A 20,554-nucleotide genomic window follows, 5' to 3' on the forward strand; every position below is an offset into this window, starting at 1 on the left:
TGTAGAAATTAGGATTGTACTGTTTTGAACAAAAATCATTTTCCTTCTGCTTTTCCAATCCATCTAGGACTTCTAGTACAGTATTGGATGAAAAGGATAAGAGTCAACTTCCTTTATCTGTTCCTTATTATAGAAAGAAACCATTAAGTACAATGCTGTGGATTTATGTTAGATGGCTTTTATCAATTTTAGGAAGTTCCTTGTATTTCTCTTTCCTAAGATTTTGTATCATGAATGAGTGCTGAATTTTGTCAAAAGGTTTTTATGTGTTTACTTAGAAGATAATATTTTTTCTTCTTTAGTTTGTTAAAATATTAAATTGCATTGATTGTTCTTCTGCTTATAAAACTATCCCTAGGATGAACCCTACTTAGTAGTATTAAAACTAGTTTCTGGATTCTATTTGCCACATTTCCTTAAGAATTCTGCAGTTAAGTTCACGGAGTGTATTGGCTTGTAGCTTTCTTGGCTGTAGTATCTTTGAATGGCATTGGTATCTGTAGTTTGGCCTTGTAGACGGAGAAGGGAAGTGTTCCTTTCCCTTATAGTTTCTCTCAGGATAATTTGAAGAAAATAAATTCTTCTAGTACTATAGATTTAGAAATCAACAACATAAGGTGAGATTGGAATTCTGTGTTTTATAATGTTTTACAATATACATACTGTAATGTTTTATATGTACTACTATATAGAAAAGAAATAACTAATAAGAACCTACTGTATAGCACAGGGAACTCTTCTCACTGCTCTGTGGGGACCTAGATGGGAAGGAAATCTAAAAAGGAGGGAATATATGAAAGCATATAACTGATTCACCTTGCTATACAACGGAGACTAGCACAACATTGTAAAGCAACTATACGCCAATAAAAGTTTTAAAAACCGCATATGTTCCATAATGTAAAATTACAAATGAACATTCAAACCAATAAAAGATGTTATCGAGATATGTTTGTTATTGTGAATTCTACAGAGGAGAATTATAAGTCAGACAGCCTAAAAGAGAAGCTATCTTGTGTAAACAATTTAATATTTTGAAAGCAAAGCTTATGCTAGAACTACAAATAATAGTAATGGGGAAGGTGTAGACAGGAAAGTGGAGATATGTTGGGTTTCTCATCTTACATAGGGTAGAATTAACCTTTTCATTTCTGGCTCTCAAACATTAAAAATAGGAGTAAAATGTTTGTAAAGTACTTAAATTTTATTAATGGTAGAATGTTTGTATAGTACTTAAATTTTATTAATGGTAGAACTAAAAGCAGCTTATATAACTACCAAGTTTCTGCTGAATTTGAGAAGAAATATAAATGGTCCATATCTTGTATGGTCCCTATGTTGTGTGTGTGCACACTTTTTATGTATGAGTGTGCATGCATCCACACATATTTACCAATGAGAAAAATAAATAAATAAAATTCAAGATGAGAACTACAATTAGAATTTTAGACAAAATAAATTTTGTGAAAGTGATAGTCACTCAGTCATATCTAACGCTTTTTGGCCCTACAGCTGGAGCCCACCAGTCTCTTCTGTCCATGGAATTCTCCAGGCAAGAATACTGGAGTGGGTTGCCTTTTCCTTCACCAGGGGCTCTTTCCAACCCAGGGATTGAACCCAGGTCTCCCGCATTGCAGGCGGAGTCTTTACCATATGAGCCACCAGGCATGTTCATTTTTACAAAAAACAGCTATATGCTTCCTAAAAAGATAAAGTCAAAATGTCAGAGGATGTTAAGCAATAATCAGAACAACAATGGATGCTCAAGAATTATCAAGCAAGGACAAACAAACAAAAAAGATGTCAAAGTTAAAATGGAAGGTAAAAATCTTAAGCAGGACTAGAGAGGCATCAATAAAATGTATACACACAAATGAAGAAAGAACAGTAACATATATTAATATTAATAGAACAAATAAACTAATTTCCAGATAAAGCCAAAAAAGCCTTAGAAAAAAATTAACCAAACACACTGATTTGAGTGACATTATACACCCACTTCTGCTTTCAACAAGTTAAACCGGCTTAAAAATTAATAAGTATAGAGATCTTAAGTTATATAGTTAGTGAAGTTAAACAAGGTGCTTATAAATAAATATGTATATAAAACACATAATATCACAAATCATAGACTAAAACTTACTTAAATATATTAAATTTTTCATTTAAGAATACTGTCATAAACCTCCATGTACCCAACATTCATCTTCAATTACAATTAACTCCTATTCTTTATCATTCCATCTCACTCTGGTTTATTTTAAAGGAAATTCAAGGCATCACACCATTCAGTGGCTACCTTTCACTTTTTATTTCTGATACATAATTTCAATAATGTTATTATGTTAAAAATGAACAATTGTTACTAAATATAATCAATATACTTTTAGTGATCAAATTTTTCCAACTGTCTCATAAACCAAAAAATTATTTGTTAAAAGTAGGATGATTGCAAATCAAAAACAAAGTAACAGCTATAATCAGAATATCAACTGTACACTCAAGTACACAAGAAAAATTCTAGAATGAAATACATCAAAATACTAACAATATTTTTCTGTGTGGTAGAATTGAAACTTTTAAAATTATCTCTTTACACCATCTAATAATTATCTAAATTTCTTAGCAAATATTAAAAAGACCATTGCAGCTATCCATTATCGTGATTAAATTAATGATGTGTTTGTTAAACAAGACCAGTTTAACCTGGTTAAGAATGGTTATCAAATTATTAGCTGTTGGCTGTCTTTTTTTAGTACAATTAACTGATAAAGAATTTGTCTATGTGTGAAATTAAAAAAGATAGTGGTATCATTAATAAAAAAAAAATTCTTTTTCAAAATTATTTTGTTCCTACGTGGAATTTTAAAGGATGGTCCCCATTAGCCATCATGCTCATTAAACTTCAAAAAAGTAATTCTCCTTAACCAAGTGCATTGCATTTTCAGATTTATTGCCAAGTTGAGTCCAGAAACAGTAAAGTGGTGGTAGTAAAAAGTATGCATATTTGTATTACTATGCTATTTATATCCAAGAAACTCATTTCAGGAAAGAGTCTAGGTATTCAGTGGTGTGTTTGAACCATAGGTCTGTTTCATGTTTTGTCCCTGCTAAACTGATGTTCCTGCATGAAGCTAACTGCACTTAAACTCATGTTTATTATTCTGTCTCTGGCCTCTGGCTGAGGCTTCTTAAGACAGTGTTACAAGATCTTCTGTATGGACTTTCTAGAGATTGCTCTTGTTTCTCTGGTATTAAGAGGCAAAGTCATTCGCTAGATAGCAAAATGCAAATATGTGCAGGCTGTCCCTTTCACCCTCTTCCTCCTTGTGCACACATACCACACACACACAGGCAGGCACACACACACATGGACATATACCACGCACACCCTTTCTTTGTTCTCTAAGGATCTATGATAACTCCAAGGATCTATTGACCTCAAAACTTAGGCTGAGGAGAAATACTCCAGCGATGAAAACAGAGACAAACCTTGCATATTCCAACCCTCTTTACCATTACCTAATTTTCCTGCAGTTCTACTCTGTTGTTGGTAATCTAATGTGCTATCTTCCCAGGTGTTTACAAATTTAAATTTTGGATTTGAATTCTCATTGCAAAAAAGACATATTTAACAAAACTTCAGTTCTAGAATTCAAGGTTTAGTTACAAACAAGTCAGGGAAGAAGGGTGGGTTGGCATCAGTATGTTTAGAGCCAGTGGGAGGGGAAATTTCCATAGTTCCCCCTAAATCATGCAAAATTAGTAGTAAGTAGGAGATTCTTCTAGGCCTGGGTAGGACAACATATTAGATGGCTAATACTCTGGAGCATTGCTCTCTGCCTCCAACACATGCACTTACCCAAAGGCACATACCAAGTATACAATAGAGGTTTTGAACAAAGGCGACTTTCCATAGCTGGTCTAAAGCAGTTGCTTGAAGTGAAGTGAAGTTGCTCAGTTGTGTCCGACTCTTTGCGACCCCATGGACTGTAGCCTACCAGGCTCCTCTGTCCATGGGATTTTCCAGACAATAGTACTGGAGTGAGTTGCTATTTAATCCCAGTCACCCTCTGGCACAATAACACCATTAATGTAACTTCTTTGAGTTGTAACAGTTCAGCCCTAATGGGGGAAATAGCAGTCACCTTTCAGATCCAGTTAAAATATTTGTATTTAGTTTAAAAGATTAGTTGGCAGTTGTCTAGAATGAAGGGAGCACAGAACATATATTTCGGAAGAGAAGGAGGGAGCTTGGGAAATTGCATGTTACCGGAAGGGGTATTGCAAGGAAAAGCCCTGCCCAACCTGGACAGCATGAAGGTGGTGGCTTTCTTGAGAGACTGTTGTCTAATTATTTCAGTGTTTTTCTTAACTCCTGGCAAATTCAATTCAGTGTTGTGTTTCTCTTCAAAAATGTTTAAATTTTAGTCCAGCTGTTCTAGTCCTATTCTGCTGCCTTACTTTTGGTTTTTCAATTATGTTCCCCTAACATAGTTTATGTTATGAAGATTTTTAAGCCTCAGAAAATAGTTTGAACATGGAAAAGTATAAATGTCTTGGGTTGTACAACTGTAAATATTTCCATGTAATAAATGAGATGCTTTTGTGTTTTGAGTTCAAGTTAGAGGTAAGTTGTATAATAAGATACAGTAAAATGAATGTATTAATACAACACCCTCATTTATACAACTGAGCTCTAATGTCTGATGTATATAGAAATACAATTAGATCTTAGCTGAGAAAAACCTTTATGCTGGCTTGTTTCTGAAATATGATTTTCTACACTCTGTGTACCTTGAATCTGACACTCAAATAAATTCCCAAAATAGAAGTGTGGTGAGAGAAGAAAGTTAACTCCCCTGGAACCATTACCTCAACTTTTCTTTGACTTCTGCTTCATATATGCTCACCAAAGACAAAAACCTGCAACAGACCTTTGAAACAACAATAAGGATTTCTAGTTTAATATCACAAGTCAGAAATGCTGGTTCAAGTCTCCAATTTCCAGTGCTAACTCTTTCCCTTGACTTCTAGTTGAAACGTCCATGAATGTACAGTTTAAAGACCAAAACTGGTGTCACCCCTAAGAAGTAAAGAGGAAAGAACATGTCAAAAATCCAGGGTAAAAAGACAGTAATTGCATTGGTTTTGAAGCCCATGAATATTCCCGTCTTCATGATCCTAAATAGGAAAGACAGCCTCAAAGCAGCATGACTCTTTGAGATATCAGCTGTCTATATCTGGCTCTGAAAATATGGGCAGAGCCCAGCTCACACAGACTTTAGTCCAAGTCATTTAAAAAATTTGGTCTTTATCTAAAGCACAGCGAGAATCTATTGGAGAGTTTTAAACAGGAGAGAGGTTTATACTTTTAAATAGTCAAAAGGGCTACAGTTCAGAGAATCATTTGTGAAACAGCAGGAATGTATTCAAGATTGGGAAAGATGGTAGCGCTGGAGACAGGGACAAATAGAGGGTTTTAGGAGGTAATCCAGGAGGAGGTATTGACAAAATGGGGAAGCCTTGAAGACTGATTTGACTGTAAGTGCGTGGCAGAACCAGAGACGTAGAAGATGAAAATAAAAAACACATGCTTAGCTGTAAGAAATTTATTTAATTTAATCCAGCATCTCTTGCTACTTAAAAACAACAAAAATAGGGGCAAAAAAGTCTATGAAACAAGGAATAGAAGGAAGCTTCCTGCTAGAGATAGACAGGATCAGTCAAAAATGATAGACAAATTCATATAATGCAGTTTCATAAAACATAGTTTTATACAATATAGTTTCAATTCTAAAGTGTTTACTATTTCAGGATTTAATGTTTCTGAAATCAAGTGTGCCCTACAATTACAACTTTAACCAGTTAGTAGCCATCAACCAGACGACTATGTCACATGCCAGCTATACTGTATAGAATTGCCCAGTCTCTCACTTCTCTCTTTTTTTTTTTTTCCATTTATTTTTATTAGTTGGAGGGTAATTACTTTACAATATTGTAGTGGTTTTTGTCATACATTGATATGAATCAGCCATGGATTTACATGTATTCCCCATCCCGATCCCCCCTCCCACCTCCCTCTCTACCCGATCCCTCTGGGTCTTCCCAGTGCACAAGGCCCGAGCACTTGTCTAAAAATCTCACTTCTCTCTTATGTTCTTTTCTATTAATATCTTAGAGAGATAAAATCCTCCTTCTAAATTCAAATGTTCCTCTGTTACTCTTCCAAAACCATCTTATTTCCATGTATTTTTATTCTTCTGTTTAATAATCAGACAGACATATATTCAAATTCCACATTTCCTCCTTATTAGTTATGTCACTTTGATGAGATAATTTAACCTATCAGAATTTTAGTTTTATCATCTTAAAATGAGGATGAGTGAACACTTATATTCCAGCATTATTTTGGTTTAAGAGGGATGCATTTGTGAAACATCTTACTTATAACTGATGAATTATAAATAGTCAATAAGTTATTATATTATTTCATTGAAGTGTTCCTCTTTCAAGATATGCTACAAGGAAGGGAACAACATTAAATAATACTAAAATCAGCTTAATATGCACCAAGCTCTACTCATCACATCTTCACCTCCACATTTTTTTCATGACACCTTTATTTCCTCATTATATCCCAATTCATGTGGCAGATGTTCCATCATTCTTTGATTTCACTCATCTAGCTAGGATTCTAACATATTCTCCATTGCTCAGTCTTACTGTCTCTATTTCCAAAATTTGGTTATATTTGTCTCTGTCTTTCCATTTTCGTTTATTTCCATTCACATTGCCATCAACTCTTAACCATCTGCAACCTTAAATTACTATAGTAGCCACCTAGAATGTGTCACCCACTTCTGTCCTCTCATTATCCCCTACCAGCATCTGTCCTTCTGCCTGTGGACATGTTGCTGTGTACTGTCTCAAAAAAAATTTGGAAGTTTCCCAATAAATATTCAAACTCACCATTTAAGCTCTTCCACATCCTGTTTACATTCAAATCTTACAATCTGATGTCCCATTATTCCTCTACAAGATCTTCATAGCTCAACAACCTTAGACCACCTGCTGCTTTACAAACACTCTGAATTTTCTTTTGTTTGAAAATTCACATTTTCCTTCTGCCTGTACATCTAATTAAAATCAATGATTGAAACCCTCTTTTTTACTTAAGGTTTAGCTAAAATGCTTATTTTTTCCAGTATACTTTTCCCTTAATTCAGCCCATTTGGCCAACTCTAAAGAAGTCTGACTTCTCTGAAATGCCAAAGTGCTTTAGACCACACATGTACTCCTTATCATATAAGGATTTGCAGGAGTTATTATGAAACCTGTAAGAATCCTGGGAAGCGAATCATTTTGTGCTTTTTCAAAAAAGATACATTCTAGGCATGTTTTTACAATATTTGGAGAAGAGCATGAATGTTGTGTGGTGAAGGAACAGAAGTTCACCATCTTCATTTAAACTGTTCTCTCTAAAAATTCAACCTTGGTACCCAAATCTTATTTCAAAGCAAAAGCAAAATCCAATACACTTGTTTTAAAATTAACTTTAATAGTAATCTATTATTTAAATAAGTTCCTTAAGAATATTCCTTACCCTACATTCAAACTGTCTTATCTAGGGTTTCTTCTACCACTTGTAAGGATTTCTGGCATACACATTGTCTTTATTTTATTTTATGTATTATGCCCCAATGAAGTTTTAGTACTCTACGTAGACTTATATCCCAGGCAAATTAGCTACCTATCTTATTTATGCTTATTTTGATCTCTGGGGAACTTTGGGTATTGAAACAATCATTGTAAAAAAGATCTCAACTCTTTGAAGCAAAATAAATTATGTCATAAATAACTGCATGGTTTTAGTTCATACTAACTCAGTCAACACCTATTTTTTTGGAAGAAAGGTAAGTTCAATGGGCATTTGCAGAAAATATTTGATGACAGCAAGTGATGGAGGGGAAAGCAAATTTAACTCTGAGTACCAATTTATTGCCTCCCTAAACAATTTTAGTCCAATCGGACACATCTTCCTCCCCTTACTGATGGTTGCCATTTCAAATTTTATTACTTTATTTTGACATTTACATTCCTGGACATAAACTGTTAGTAATGCCAACATTACACGTACTGATAAACTACTCTGAAGGATTTTTAACATGCACACATGCATTATGTTTATTTTACTTGGTATACTGCCGTATTTGTAGTGCAATACAAAGATGAAAACAGTTCAGATTAATGACTCTTTCATCTCCCATTTTGACAGACACTTTTTCAAAGCACTAGTATTACCCACTTAGAAAGTGGATTGATGCCAATGCTCAGAGCATTACTTCTTCCTTCAGCACACCAGATGGGACTAAAAATTCAAAATATTTTCCACAACAGCTGTATCTTTGACAACAAAATTAATACCACCCAAAATATCACTGCTATGTGAAGATAATAATGATCAGACTCTTCAGTCTAATATAACTAGCCTCATCCTAGGGTTATAGTAAGAAACAAATATTAACGAAAACAAAAATAAATCTGATCAACTCTTGCTAGCTGTCAGTCACGTGTTATGTCTGGTATCAAAAACCAGAAGTGTAACCCTTAGTACATTTATCATGGGACAGCTGCTCCTCTCAGAATGTGAATTACACCTTCCCCTGGAGCAAGCATTAATCCACTGATACATTTTCACCACTAAACTTTCTCAGAGAACATCATATTTTTATTTTAACCTCTGTCTTTATTTGTTTGAGGAAATAAATCTCTTAATGAGGATTTGCCTAGAAGTTAATTTTGAAATTCTCTAAGTTGAAATAATATTTTCTTTTTTATTATAAGATTTAAAAGATTTTGTGAAGAATATGAGGACTTGAAGCCTGGTTTACAATAGGGTTTGAAATATGTAACTTAAATCCAAAAGTCTGATGAACTTATACATCTGATTTGTGCATCCCCACAAAAATATTAAACAGGTTATGAGTGAGAAAGTCAGAGAATCTGAAGACAGAGATGATAATGAATTTTAGATAATTGAAGTGTTAATAAACACCTGTAAGAAGATGGAATAATAGTAGCAAGGATTTATTTTTTTCATTTAAGTGGGTAAAATAGCACACTTACATCATATAAATTATATAAATTTATATACTTTACACAATTATATAAACTATATAAAGTATTTTATATGATTGTTAGAAAATAAAGAATGTAAAATCCTAAGCTTTCAAAGTAATGTTAGGTGGATGCTTTTATTAGGTTGGTGCAAAAGTAATTGTGGTTTTGCACTGTTGAACTTTGCTTTTTGATAATGGAATGCATTCTTAAATAAATGTGGTTATGTTATACATCATTTTAATGTGCATTTCTTGCTTTATATATTTTTTTCTCATGACATTACTTGCTGTTTGTGTGTGTGTCAGTCGTTCAGTTGTGTCAGACTCTGTGACCACATGGACTGTAACCCACCAGGCTCCTCAGGGATTCTCCAGGCAAGAGTACTGGAGTGGGTTGCCATTTCCTTCTCCAGGAGCTCTTCCTGATCCAGGGATTGAACCCACATTTCCTGTATTGCAGGCAGATTCTTTACTGTCTGAGCCACCAAGGAAGTCCCCTCAGTTTTCAGATATTATAAAAATTCAGTTGTTGGGGAGGAAACTGAGGCACACTGACTCCCCACCCCAGGCCTCTATTTGCCAGTCTAAAGTCTAGTGTACACCCTCCTGCTCTCCACCCCCAGCAGAATGAGCTACATTCAGGCAGCCTTTTGCCAGGGGGTGGGTCTCAGGAGCCCATCTGGTGGCCTATGTCGGGGGAGGCTGGTCAGGGTCCAGCTTATTTTGTATTTATTTCAGACTAGGGAAATGATGTTATATAAAAAGCAAATTCAAGGAATTTTCTTATTCGAGTTCAAAATGGATCGTAAAGCAGTGGAGACACTTCACAACACCAACAACACCTTTGGCCCAGGAACTGCTAACAGTGTACAGTGCAATGGAGGTTCAAGAAGTTTTGAAAAGGAAACAAGAGCCTTGAAGATGAGGAACACAGTGGTCAGCTATCAGTTCAGTTCAGTTCAGTCACTCAGTCGTGTCCGACTCTTCGTGACCCTACGGACCACAGCACATCAGGCCTCCCTGTCCATCACCAACTCTCGGAGTCTACTCAAACTCATCTCCATTCAGTCGGTGATGCCATCCAACCATCTCATCCTCTGTTGTCCCCTTCTCTTCCCATCTTCAATCTTTCTCAGCATCAGGGTCTTTTCAAATGAGTCAGCTCTTCGCATTAGGTATCCAAAGTATTGGAGTCTCAGCTTCAACATCAGTCCTTCCAATGAACACTCAGGACTGATCTCCTTTAGGATGGACTGGTTGGATCTCCTTGCAGTCCAAGGGACTCTCAAGAGTCTTCTCCAACACCACAGTTCAAAAGCATGAGTTCTTCAGTGGTCAGCCATCAGAAATTGACAATGACCAATTGAGAGGATCATCAAAGCTGATTCTCTTACAACCACAGGAGAAATTGAAGAACTCAGCATCAACCATTCTACAGTCATTTAGGGTCTGAAGCAAATTGGAAGGGTGAAAAACTCAATACTTTGGTGCCTCATGAGCTGACCTAAAACAAAACAAAAAAAAATCATCATTTTTAAGTGCTGTTCTCTTATTCTATGCAACAACAATGAACCATTTCTCAATCAGATTGTGAAGTGTGATTAAAAGTAGATTTTATACAACTGGCAATGACCAGCTCAGTGGTTGAACTGAGTAGAAGCTCCAAAGCACTTCCCAAAGCCAAATCTGCACCCAAAAAAAAAGGACATGGTCACTATTTGCTGGTCTGCGGTCGGTCTGATCCACTACAGCTTTTCTGAATCCTGGAGAAGCCATTACACGCGAGAAGGATGCTCAGGATATCCATGAGATGCACCATAAACTGCAGTGCCTGCAGACAACATTGGCCAACAAAAAGGGCTCAATTCTTCTCCATGACAACACCCCACCACAAGTTATACAACTAATGCTTCAAAAGTTGAAGGAATTGGGCAATGAGGTTTTGTCTCATCCATCATATTCACCTGACCTCTCGCCAACCAACTACCACTTCTTTAAGCATCTCGACAACTTTTTGCAGACAAAATGCTTCCACAACCAGCAGGATATTCAGAGTTCTTTGAATCCCAAAGCATGCATTTTTACACTACAGGTACAAACAAAGTTATTTCTCATTGGCAAAACTGTCTTGACTGTAATGGTTCCTATTTTGATTAATAAAGAGGTGTTTGAGCCTAGTTATAATGATTTAAAATCCACAGTCCAAGATAGGAATTATGTTTGCACCAACCTAATAACTTTTTAAGAGAAATTTTGCTTCAACAGAAGACTAATTGTTAGGCTATTTAGTGATCTGCCCTTATGAGTTTAAGATATATGTATCTGTCTTGAAGTCAAAGCACATTGTTATAGAGGAATAGATTATTTGAAAACCCATCCTATCCAATAGAATCTAAAGAGAGGAAGTTCCTGAAGGACTACATAAAGTGTAGAATTATATAAAATTCTAAAATTTCATTTGTGTTTTTGTCATTAAGAATCAGAGAAATCAGACTCCCTCAGACACACTTTATATAATAATTAAAAAGCAATTAGTAAAATATTCTTGATAAGGGGAGTGAAGACAGCCATTCACAATTTTAAAATCAAGGTTTCTCAACCTCAGAAGAGTAGACTTTGTGGCTTGGTAATTCTATATTGTTGGGGGTAGAAGAGCTGTCCTTTGCATTTTAGAATGTTAAGCTGCATCCCTGGTTTCTCTCCACTAGATGTTATTAGCACCCTCCAATTGTGACAACCAAGAATATCTCCAGGCTTTATTCAATGCCTCTTGGGACTCAAAAGCTTTCCCATTTAAAAACCACAATTTTAGGCTAACAGTTTGCAATATTTAGGTATGAATTTTATTTATGTGGATTGAAATAATAACAAGGAATTACATCAGATATAATCTCCTTGAGATTGTAAAATGTCTTTTTATCATGACTTCTTAAAATTAAGCTGAAGGAGACTTTTAAAGCTTGCTAATTTACATCAGTAAATATCTGGGGCATATTTGTGAAAATGGCTTAAAAGGATGCTAGAGAAATGAGGAATACACATTAAACTTAGGGTGAATTAATAGATGTGGGAACTTATCAGAGATTCCATGCACTATTTTAAACAGGTAAAAGTAGTTCTAATTTACTTAGTCTGTCGACTAAAACCTTGATTCAAGACGGATACTAGCTGAAGATGAAGTATGATGCACCAGAAATCTGTCTCTCTACATGGAAAAAAAATTGCACTGGCAGAATCTGTCAGATATAACTATTTCAGAACTGTAGTTTGTTGAAGGTTTGCAGCTTCCAGGAAAAGACTTAGATGGTAAATTGTGATTAATTTCAGTCAATTTTAGTTCTTAGCACAGTAGCAGCTACCCTTCACCACAACCACCCCCGCCAGGTCACATGGCAATCAGCTGTGCATATGTTTCTGGAATAACTTGCACACAGCTTATGGGATCCAATTAGGGCAAAAGGACCCTGTCCTCCAAATATTGCGAATTTGTGCTCTGATTGGTGCTTCTGATCATAGAGGTGCTGACAAAAAGGAAGGCAGTCATACACAAAAGGAAATGTGAATAGAATTTCTTCCTATCAGTAGTTGCTTTAAATGTAAATGAATTAAACTCTGTAATCAAAAGACAGAGAATGGTAGAATAGGTAAAAATGCATGACCCAAAAGATTATATAAGTACCCATGGCTTACAGTGCTATCCCTTCAAGCATTTCTGGCAGGCTCTTAAAAATAATAGTTGGCATGCTAAATTTGACCTATAGGCTGTAGTTTGCCAACTCCTAGTCTTTATGAAATATGTAAAGATATCCCTTTTAAAGTTAAGAAGTTGCTCTTGTGCCCTATGCTGTTAAAAGATATGGCAATCCATGAGCTTCTTTGCATTTTGGAGGCAAGTTGTATTACATCGAGGTAAAATATAATATTTTTACTTTTAGCCTTAAAGGCCAGTTTTGCCTGGGTCCATAGAAAGAAAGAGTGCTCCAGTTCAATCAGACAACAATGAATGCAATTCTGCTACTCTCCTGACACAGTGATTTCAGTGGTTCTCAGAGTGTTTCTAGCATAATTCACAGTGGAGCATCCTGGGATTTCAGAGCACAGCCTTACATTCTTTGGCAAGTATCTACTTCGGAAAAACTTTAACCTGGCATACATGGAATATTAACTAAATCATGTAATCCAAAACACTTCGGATTACATCTAGAGCACATCTAGAGTACTCAATGCTCTATAATTTAGATGCTCATCACAATTAGAGGCTCTATAATCTACATAGACACAAAGTTAAACATTCCAAACAGTACTTCATCAACAAGTAGAAGTAAAATAAAATGGGATTGGCTTTGAACTGATTCTGTAGAACCAAATACATGCATGAACCAGTTGCTTAAACTTCTTGTCTTTTCATATCTGCTTTGCCAGTATGTGTTGAACACATTTTATGGTCTCAAGGGGCATTCTCCATGATGAGATCACTCAATTCAGTTCAGTTCAGTCACTCAGTCGTGTCCGACTCTTTGTGACCCCATGGAGTGCAGCACGCCAGGCTTTGTAGTCCATCACAAACTCCCAGAGCTTACTCAAACTCATGTCCATCGAGTCAGTGATGCCATCCAACCATCTTCATCCTCTGTTGTCCCCTTCTCCTCCCACCTTCAATCTTTCCCAGCATCAGGGTCTTTTCCAGTGAGTTGGTTCTTTGCATAAGGTGGCCAAAGTATTGGAGCTTCAGCTTCAACATCAGTCCTTCCAATGAATATTCAAGACTGATTTTCTTTAGGATGGACTGGTTGGATCTCCTTGCAGTTCAAAGGACTCTCAAGAATCTTCTTCAACATCACAGTTCAAATGCATCAATTCTTTAGCGCTCAGTTTTCTTTATAGTCCAACTCTCACTTCCATACATGACTACTGGAAAAATCATAGCTTTGACTAGACAGACTTTTGTTGGCAAAGTAATGTCTCTGCTTTTTAACACGCTGCCTAGGTTGGTCATAGCTTTTCTTCCAATGAGCAAGCATCTTTTAATATCATGGATATTAAATCTCATCTGCAGATGAGATCACTAAGAAGCAATAATTCATTTTGACTTATTTTGCAAATATATTTTTGTGATATTCTGGCACCAATCTGGAAATGGTCTGTGGATATATTAGAGCCCAATTAAATTATGATCATAGCAAATAATGGAGAAGTGATATTTCACCAGAATAAAAATCAACTGAAGTATCTAATTTTTATTTTATGGTGGAAGGAGACACGATGGTGTATAAATTGAGGATACATAAAAAAAAAATCTTACGCCTGTGACTCATGAATTTTTCAGAAGACATATGGAGATAAAACCCTTAGAATCATCTTAGAATATGTCCTATGCAAATGCCCACCAGAAAGCTCACACTTGTTGACAAATTCAGTTGAAGTTGTTGAGTCTCACTTCTCAGTCATCGCTGGTGGGTTTATGGTAGCAGAAGTTCACTCATTGCAGTCTGGACTATATAGAACTCCTCTTGCCCTGGACCCAATCAAAAATTATTACTTTCTGCTCAAAAGTAAAGTATTATATTTTATGTACTATACGTTGTCCTTAAATGCAAATAAATCCATTATTACACCTTTTAGAAGCAGAGAAACTTGATGAAAAGAGTCATATTCTCAAGGATAAATGACTGGCATGGGTTAAAGAGAAAGAACTTGCTTTCACTAATGTTGACTCAGCTACTGCCATCAATGACTTCTCATTTTGCAAGTGGCAGTAACCTGCCATGAATTTCCATTATGTCAAGTTACCTGGTGGCTGGTTGACAGTAATGGAATGCTTTCTTCATGGATGGAAGTACCTATTCCAATTTGTTCCCATTAAAAGGTATTTATTCTAAATGAATTTCTCTTCCTGTCTACCATAGTTCTTGCAGAACCATGATCAGTGGACTTATTAATGCTTTGTATGCCATCATCATGTCCCAGACCAAATACGTTCTCCTTGCTTTACAATGAAAGATTCCAGACCCTGAGCTATTGCCCGTAAATTCACTGTCCTTATGAAGACTCCATTTCCCATAAGCAGCTGGCCTTACAGAATGCTTGAGTGCTTTGAAAAGACTCATTTATCTCACCATCTGGGTATAATGCTCTACGAGATTGAGATGCTGTCCTTGCAGGAAAGGGTATATGTTCTAAACCAATGGTTCTGTTTCTTCTTTAACAGTAACACAGCAGTCAGAATTAAAATGTTTATGTGGGGACTTCTCATATCATATCAAACAATCTACTCACAAAATGTTTGTTTTTGCTTTCTATTCCCAAGATTCTTGGGTCTTTTGTTTAATTTTTCCACCAAGTGACATAACCTAATGGCTCTATTGAATTGGAAAATAAAACTGCCACTTTATTATTTGGAAATTTTCACACCATTTCGCATCACTGAATAGACAAAAGCAGATTTAATTTATCCTTACTATTGGGGAGAGATGAAATTGCTGCTATTCATTGAGTGCTAAAAGGACTATGGATGAAACACAGGTAACTTCTGGGGCCACTTCTTTTTGCTGCTGTGTCTGGTAGTAAAAGTTAAAGACTGCTATAAGATGGTTAGATCCCTAACCAACTGAAATATATATAAAGGATAAAGGAACCTAAGATATAAAGTAGAAAAGGGAAGTCAAGTATTCAGCTGATACCCATGACAAACTATCGAAATGATAATTGTAGTCACCTTTTATGTGTATAAATATATATATGCATAAACACACACATACATATACACACACCTGTACATATGTTTACAAACATACATATACACGCAGGTGTATGTATATATCCATGTGAGTGTGTACATAGGTTTATATGTACATTTAATTGTTAAATACATTATGGGATAGTTATTAGTTAGTTGATATGATTGGATCAGCATCTTTATGGGAATAGATATACTCTCAAATTCTGAATGTGGATTTGAGTGCATCCCCTAATGACAAACTGAAGTACTCCATTTGTTGACAGAGTGAGAGTGATTTGTATGAGCAGTAGTCACATTTTGTTAGAAAGGCATAATTTTTAAAATTTGAAGTATGAAAAAAGGATGATCTTAATATTGTACTAGTATGGACTGAGGTGGATATTTGCTGGCTTTTAATGAGGAGAGAGAAGTTAATTGTCTCCTACTCTAGAATCTAAAATTGCTACATATGCACTTTCCCAGACTCCTGTGCAGAGAGAGTGGCAAATAAATTCCTTTGGATGCACAGATGTTAGAGCTATGCTGTGCTTAGTCGTGTCCTACTCTTTGCAACCCCATGGACTGCAGCCCGCCAGGCTCCTCTGTCTATGGGGATTCTCCAGACAAGAATACTAAAGTGGGTTGCCATGCCCTCTTCAGGGCATCCTCCCAAACCAGCGACTGAACCCAGGTCTCCCACATTGCATGCGGATTCTCTACCTGCTGAGCCACCAGGGAAGCCCAAGAATACTGGAGGGCGTAGCCTATTCCTTCTCCAGGGGATCTTCCAGGCCCAGGAATTGAACCGGGGTCTCCTGCATTGCAGGCGGATTCTTTGCCAAGCTGAGCTACTAGGGAAGCCCACAGATGCTAGTAGTAGCCTTCAATTTCTAGAGATGAAGTGATAAGAATGTCCTGAGTTACAAGGATGATATCCATGTGTGGCATCAGCTATACAAGTTAGACAAGCTGGACATCCAACTCTCAGTGGTACAGCTCTGTTACCCCACTGGCTGGTGGTATAGAGGGATTTGCCTGGGGTTTTAGCGACCCAGCAGTCTGATTTTGGGGCCCAGTTCTCTAGCCTTCCATATGATTATCAGCATGTCTCAAAATTATTTAAATAAATTGTTTTTATTGCTTTAACAGGTCTGAATCAATTCCTGATAGTTGCCTTAGGACCTTGGTGGGCATACCAACTTTTTCTACAAAAGGATTTTTCTCAAAAGTTATATCATAAAAATGAAATCACAACAAAATGTATTTGGTTTATTCTCTAGTTTTCTAGGTAGACTTTTTAAATTTTCTGCCCAGCTCTACTGATGTACTCAATGTTAACATTTCTCTTCAAGTTCCATTTTGCTTCACAGTAAACAATTCTTCAAAGAGGAAGGGATTTATATACTTCAGCTTAGCCTTCCTGTGTCACAAACAAGAAATATAAATTTTGAAGTTGAATAATTTAGTGTATCTGATAAAACATAAATCCATTTGAATGAACAGTAATTATCAAGTTATATTTGGAAATTATTGTGTCATTAGCCATTTCTTCTGGTTTCTGAAAATCTTGGATTCCTCATTAAAAGAGGAATAAAAATGAGCAAGACTACATTAATTCTACAATTAGCAATAAAAAAAACCTGCATTGTTTCAGTAGGTGGTCTGAGATTAAGCAAAACAAGTTATTCATTTCTGAAAATTTCCTGGCAGAGCTTTTCTTTGAATATTGCTTAGAAATACACAGTAGTTCTTCCTGTCATATGCTTTAATGCCCTTGTTTTCAGGGTTATTTTGTTGTTTTCATTGAGGCCTTAACTAGTTTGTTGTCATTGCAGGGGAGGAAGTTGTCAACATAAACCTATCTTTGATATTAATGACTACTAAATTTGTGAGGACCTCAAAGCCTATAGCATATCATTTTGAGATCCAGGCCGTGGTCATCATTCCAGATTTAATTGCTTGGCTTCAATTACTTTTCATGAACGTGTAGGACCCCCACTCTTAAATTTTATGGGTTTGCACCAATGACACAAGAACAGATAAAATACTTTCCCACTGAAGGATAAAGTGCCCGTGAAAATAACACGTGCACACCTGCTCTCCCTCCATTCAGACCATGTGTCATCCATCCAGACAATAAAAAGAGCCTTTTTACAGACTCTTTGGTGATTCAAGACAGAGTGCCAAAGGTCAATATGAAGACATTATTGTTTCTTTCTCATGGTGAATAATATTTGATAGTGGAGGTTAGGAGAAAAATTAAACATACATATAGACAGACAGACAAGCACATACCCTCTTAAGACAGTTCAACAGTGAATGTATGTTTCTATTAATCATTTTTAACTTTACTCATTTAAGAGGTTATGCCTTTCATAACAAGGGCTTTATAGGTGGCGCTAATGGTCAAGAACCAGCCTGCTATGCAGGAGATATGAGAGACACGAATTCGATACCTGGGTAGGGAAGATCCCCTGGAGGAGGGCACGGCAACCCACTCCAGTATTCTTGCCTGGAGAATCCCATGGACAGAGAAGCCAGACAGTCTACAGTCCATAGAGATGCAGAGTCGGACATGACTGAAGCAACTTAGCATGCATGCACGCCTTTCATAACAAGGCAAAAAATGAAGTTTTTTTTGTCCCTAAGTGATCAGATGATGAGGATGACACCACTGGAAATTATTTGCTTTGCTTCAAAAAACAGAGTAAAGGGGAAGACACTTTGCACCACCAGCTTGCTAGTTAAGTATTTTTACTTTACCCTATTCTTTCCTGTTTTTTGATCAGGTTGCAAAAACCAGTTATCTTAACTACTTTAATACCTGAGATAGGTAAGGAATTACAAGTGCTGCAGGTGATCTCATGCATTGCAGGTGATTCTTTACTGACTGAGCCACCAAAGAAGCCCCATAAAGTTGTATATTTTAACTTGATAGGTAAGTCTTTAGCAGAGTTTGGTATCTGAATTAAATGTAATGAATTTTTGCAAAAATAGTGTGATAATCTGGCAAAACTGTTTCATTAACATTTTTATTGAATGAATGCAAACAGAAGTGCTTGTCTTTATAAACTTTGAAGCTTTATCAATATTGTGTGCTTCAATAGTAGAAGTTAGATATGGCCTCTGCAAGAGTGCTATAGAAGCCAGAGGGAATTTTTAAGGTTATTTAGCTGACACAGTTCTGTAAAATATTTAGATATCTAAACAGGCAAGATTTTCCTTGATCATTTGTTGCTGTTCCTCTTGTTGTTGCTGCTATTCAAGCAAGTTCATATTGCTATGGCTCATAGTAGGTATTCTACCCATGATTACTGGGCTGAGTTGTGTTTCATACTACTTGATACAGCCCAAGACAAGGGCAGTGTTTAAATAATCTCCAACAAAGCAGGTGCATAAGTCACCATATTTGCAAAAGGACCCAGAATGTTGACAATTTCTATAAAATAAACAAAGTTTATATGATATCACCCCTCTTCTTCATATAAAATCTAACACCTCTGACATGCCCTGAAGTCTCTGCATAATTTGGCTGCTGCCTACCTCCCTAATGGGCTTCCCTGGTAGCTCAATTGGTAAAGAATCCACATGCAATGCAGGAAACCCTAGTTCAGTTCCTGGGTTGGGAAGATCTGCTGGAGAAGAGATAGACTACCCACTCCAGTATTCTTGGGCTTCCCTGGTGGCTCAGCTGGTAAAGAATCAGCCTGCAATGTGTGAGACCTGGGTTTGATCCCTGGGTTGAGAAGATCCCCTGGAGAAGGAAATGGCTACCCACTCCAGTATTCTGGCCTGGGGAATTCCATGGACTGTATAGCCCATGGGGTTTCAAAGAGTTGGATTTCAGGGCATGGCAGAGATGTTAGACTTTATGTGAAGAAGAGGGATGATATTACAAAGATTTGAGCAAGGGAGTTAGTTTTTTTTTTTTTTTTACTTAATTAATTTATTTTAATTGGAGGCTAATTACAATACTGTGGTGTTTTCTGCCATACATTCACATGAATCAACCATGGGTATACATGTGTTCCCCATCCTGATCCCCTCTCCCACCTCCCTCCCCATCACATCCCTCTGGGTCATCCCAGTGCACCAGCCCTGAGCACCCTGTCTCATGCATCGAACCTGGACTGGTGATCTGTTTCACATATGGTAATATACATGTTTCAATGCTATTCTCTCAAATCATCCGACCCTCGCCTTCTCCCACAGAGTCCACAAGTCTGTTCTTTACATCTGTGTTTCTTTTACTGTCTCACATATAGGGTCATCGTTACCATCTTTCTAAATTCCATATATATGCATTAGTATACTGTATTTGTGTTTTTCTTTCTGATTTACTTCACTCTGTATAATAGGCTCCAGTTTCATCCACCTCATTAGAACTGATTCAAATTCAATCTTTTTAATAGCTGAGTAATATTCCATTGTGTATACGTAACACAGCTTTCTTATTCATTCATCTGCCCATGGGCATCTAGGTTGCTTCCATGTCCTGGCTATTGTAAACAGTGCTGCGATGAACATTGGGGTGCACGTGTCTCTTTCAGACCTGTTTCCTCCGTGTGCATGACCAGGAGTGGGATTGCTGGGTCACATGGCAGTCATGCAAAGAGTTGACTCATTGGAAAAGACCCTGATGCTGGGAGGGATTGGGGGCAGGAGGAGAAGGGGACAACAGAGGATAAGATGGCTGGATGGCATCATTGACTCG

At 36.7% G+C, this 20,554-nt stretch overlaps 1 long non-coding RNA gene across 1 annotated transcript in view; it reads left to right on the forward strand.

The window, feature by feature from the left end:
* The window catches only part of LOC122678139, a 29,427-nt gene extending 11,054 nt beyond the window's left edge, over positions 1-18,373 (forward strand). Inside the window, exon 3 of the long non-coding RNA XR_006336006.1 lies at positions 18,234-18,373. This is a non-coding gene — a long non-coding RNA (uncharacterized LOC122678139). The remainder of the gene's footprint in view (positions 1-18,233) is intronic.
* Positions 18,374-20,554: the final 2,181 nt, after the last annotated feature.

Source organism: Cervus elaphus, chromosome 3 (assembly GCF_910594005.1).
Source record: "Cervus elaphus chromosome 3, mCerEla1.1, whole genome shotgun sequence".
Lineage (NCBI taxonomy): Eukaryota > Metazoa > Chordata > Mammalia > Artiodactyla > Cervidae > Cervus > Cervus elaphus.